Source organism: Talpa europaea, assembly GCF_964194135.1.
Source record: "Talpa europaea genome assembly, chromosome: 2".
NCBI lineage: Eukaryota > Metazoa > Chordata > Mammalia > Eulipotyphla > Talpidae > Talpa > Talpa europaea.
The window spans coordinates 64211084-64215892 of NC_140068.1; positions in this window are offsets into that span (position 1 = coordinate 64211084).

The window sequence follows — 4809 nt, forward strand, 5'->3', positions numbered from 1 at the left end:
ACCTTGATCTTGAATTTCCCAGCCTCCCTAATTATGAGAAATTCATTTCTGTTGCATAAGCCACCCATCTATCGTATTTTGTTCTGACTGCCCAAGAGAACTAAAATACTATGTTTGCAATCAACTTTGTTGCCTGGTAGGCCAGATTTCATGCATCCTACAGTCCATGGGCACAACTTGCTGGAAAATCCAGTGCTTAGCTGGAGAGAGCAGCATCAAATACTTCTAACTATTAGCTGAAAGTGCAGGTCATGTTATCTCTAAAATATTTGTGTCTTGGCACACCATGTTCTATAAGGAAACACTCTGCATTGACATGTTGTCTTTGCTAGGTAAGGTTATGTTGAGTCTGAAAAGGCTCAGTACAAGAGAATGTGTTATTGCTTATCCTCTTTCAGATATAACCTCATGTTAAAGTGACAACTACCTTCACCATACTCGCCTCTTAGATATTGGAGCAAAAAGTAGAGGTTTACCAAATTCATCATCAGTGACTTTTTATAACTATTGATGCTAATAGTTGGGTCAAATGAAAAAAAAAAATAGGACAAATGATAAAAATGGATGGGATATTGAGACCATAAGCCAGTATTTTGCCAGTCAAACTATGAGACTTTCAGTTTTTGATAAATATATCTTGACTTATCCATTGATGGATAGTTAAACCTGTTATATTTTCTAATAAAACCTTCTTATTTGTGCAGCTAGACTTGGGTAAAACATGTTTTAAAAAATCTCCATGAAACTGGAGATTGCAAACACTTTTTTATCAATGGCCTATTTTATGCCAATTTCAATTTTCTAGGTTGACTTGAAGGGCCTTAAAAAGGCATGACAGAGGGCTCTAAAAACAGACCCTTGAGATTTAGTACATATGAATTGCTTGGTAATTTCATTTCAGAGTTGAAAATTATTAAGTATATGATTACCCATTTGACAGTATTAAAACATCAACATCTGAGTGGAAGAAACTAATCCTAATTAAATAAAGATGCTTTCTGAAGTTCAGGATATTATATCCTAGATTGCATTTTGAGACTATTTTGTCATACACATATACCTAAGTAGATGTTCTACTTTGAAGAATTCATTTTATTGGGAATTAAAAGTAAAGAAAAGAAAAGGTAATTTTATTTATTACCTTCCAGTAATTCTACAATTACTAGTAGATTAAAAAAATCTAGTAATTATAGAGTTTAGGTAAAGTGAATTCATGATTGCTTTTAAGCATATTATGTACAGCACAGCAATGTTAAGTACATAAATAACGGAATGACTGCTGAGTGATATTTTTGACTGCTGAGCAGATTTCTGTCCATGATAATCTTTGGAAAATAAGTTGGTCATGCAAGTAAACATGCACCTGTTTACCTTTTCCTCCTGAAAGAATGCAAAATATGTAATTGAGACACAAGATAAGATGCAGGTAAAATAACACAAACCATTAAACTCATTCTCAATACTGAAAATTATAAGTAGGCAAAGAGAATACAGCTTTTAACTGAATGGAATTTCACAGTTAAATATTCTAACTTCATGATAAATAGGTAAAAGGCTTTGATGAAAAAAAAAATTATTTCATCAGCCAGTCACGTGGATGAAACAAAGCACATAGGCCTTCAATATTTCTTAATGACCATCTTTTTTTTCTGGCAAGGTTTTATATGTTAAATAGTCCTTTTGGCTTGATGAACGCTCTTTACACTGGGAAAATGCAACATGGTTAGATACAAGAAGACTAAGAAATTTGCTGTTTTTTAATAAAGTGGGAAAAAGATGATAGGCAGTGACAGGCAGGAGAGGAGCAACTGTCAGATGGGACATTCAAAGGCAGCTGGGGTTTAGGAGGGAGTACATTTGGAGGGTGAGGCATGGGCACATTAAAGGCAACAACTCCTTTAATGTGTCCTGATTTCTTAGGACCAATCTCCTTGTACTTAGACATATACATAAGAGAGAGCTTTGAAGAGAGCTACTTTCCATTGTCATCTATTTGGTAATCAAACCCTCGAATGGTTACCCATAATGATCTAATATATGCTACATTGCCACAGCCTGTAGCTTTGATATTCTCACTTCTTCCCAGGAAGCCAAGAGTTTTTGTGTGATTCCTATTTTTGTAACATTTAATTGAACAAGAATTCAAGTTTGCATATTTTATTCCATTTCCCTGTGCTTTACTACTTAAATGCTTTAAGATTTATTGAATCCAGGTGTTTTATTTCTCAGAAATTACAAGTCATCTGATAAAATGTGAATCTGTTTTTTTCAAGAATTTTTTTTTATAATTTCCTTTTTCCCATATAAGATTGTGTAAATGTGACTTTCTTAACCTAAAAATATTTCTAGAAATATTATAATTTTATGAAAGACAATGAAATTATTAAAAAGATTATTGTTTCTTATGCTATAGCAAATGTGAATAACAAAGAATGGCATTTTATAGGTTGACATTTGAGACAAATTCTAAAAAGCATTTCTAGCAGTGATCTCCATATTTTCCTTATGATACAAAGCAATCTACCTGTTTTCCTGGGACTAGAAGTAGACGGCATATTTACCTAACACAGTATCCAAAACATTGTTGCTGCTCCATATTAAAAACATCTTTGATTAAGTAGTTAGCTTTATTACTTAAAGAACCCACATGAGACATAATCTGCAATTGGCGCCTTCCCCTGGTGCCTGCTTGTGAACCAAGTCCACAGTTCCCTGGCCATTTGGCTCATTCCTGAGCCTTGTAGGAGAGCTACTGTCAGCAAAACCTGCTAAGATCAGAACTAGGCTGCAGCTGAAAGTTCAGTGGCAGTTGTGGGAGAGTACCACTGGGAGATACTTTGACCTGCCTTGACCAGACAGTGATTGCAGGTCTTTCATTTGGTTCAAGCAGGTGCCACACTGAGGGAGGCCTACACCCTTGGCAATCTACTGCAGAAACCTCCATACTATCCACATCTCTGGTTCTCACGTCTCAGGCTGGGTTCGTGGACAACCACCCTGTGGTGGCTCTTAAGTTCCAGTTATCCTGATGGGTGATGAGGTTTCAACCAATACAATGACAGCACAATACCCAAGACCAATACCTTAAACCAAAAGCCTGAGACCTGCATTTCTAATGCCAAACTGTAAAGACAGTTACTGGGAAGAAAAGCTTAATCTACAGGAATTATCACAGAGCATAAAATAGAATGAGGTAGAAGAGAAATTTACCCCAATTAATCCGTCAAAACAAAATTTTGGAAAAAAAACCCTAATACAATGGAATTAGCCAAAATACTAGAAGAAGACTTCAAAACAACAGTCTTAGTGATGCATTCTAAAATAGAGAAAAATGGGTGAACAAAATGGGAAATACAAGAACTGAGGAAATATGAGAAAGTTTCAAAGAAAAATTCAAGAGATAAAGCAATAATTGAACTTAAAAATACAATAGAGGGGCTCACCAGCAGACTCCACCAAGCCAAGGAACAAATCAGTGAGGTGGAAGATAGGACAGTGGAAATCATCCAAAAAGGCCAGCAAAAAGAGAAAAGAATTTCAAAAATCATATAGCATAAGAGGGACAACTCTCACATCATAGGGCTTCCAGGAGAAGGAGAGAGAACTTCCCCAATTGGGGAAGGAAATAGATATCCAGATACAGGAATTTCGGAGAGTGCCAAACTAAATCCAAACAGAGGCATACCAAGATGGCCTACTAATTACAAATACCAACCAAGCATTTCCAAATAATGTAAGTACTTCAGCTATAGACAAGCAAATCATTGCTTTGCTCTGCTTCTCTACGAAAGCCTTTCCTGTCTGTGGAGCACACCTAACCACTTTTGTTTTGGCAATATCAGATTCAAATTGATTTTTACTCAAATAAACAAAGTAATAAAAGATTCTACTGCACACACCCATATCACAAAGACTAGAAGCAACAAGTGTTGGTCAGGGTATAGAGAAAAAGGAACACTCATATTCTGTCAGTGGGAATGTAGACTAGTCCAGACTCTGTGGAAAACAGTAAGGTTTCTCAAAACACTAAAAATAGGTCTACCATATGATCCAGCAATCCTTCCCCTCGGTATCTATTCCTGAAATGCAAAAACTCTTAATTTGAAGGGATATATGCATGCCTATGTTCTTTGCAGCACTATTTACAATAGTCAAGTTACAGAAACAACCTAAGCACCCAACTATAGATGAGAGGATAAAGATGATGGGGTGTGCATGCACAATGGGAAATGACTCAGCTATAAAAAAAGATGCAATCTTGTCATTTGCAACAACATAAATGGAGCTGGAGGGGCTTATGCTAGTGAAATAAGTCAGAAGGAGAAAGACAAACTGCATGGTTTCACTCATGTGGAATATAAAAAAGCAAAGCAAAAAAGACTAAACTAAAACAATCTTTTTTGAACTCACTGAGGAGACCAGGAGGAGGCAGTGGGATGTGGGACAAAAAGGGAGGGGTTCTAATGGACTATGGTGGAGGATTATTGGGATTTTGGTGGTGGGTGTGATATGATAACATATATGTGTAGAGGTATGAAACCTATACCCCTAAGACATTAAGGTGCTATAAGCCAATGTTATCTCAATCAACATAATTTAAAAATTATTTTGGATTCAATAGTCAGAATATTTTGCTTTTATACATAAGAAAATCCATGACAGTTTTTCACACCTTTTTTTCATTAATATTATTAACCCAGACATCCAAACAATAGGTGCTGAAATATATAATTAGGGCCAAAATATCAGAACCCTTCGCTTTCAAGGGTTTTGCAAAGTTAGAGCAGCTGGGTGTACACATGAAGTCCG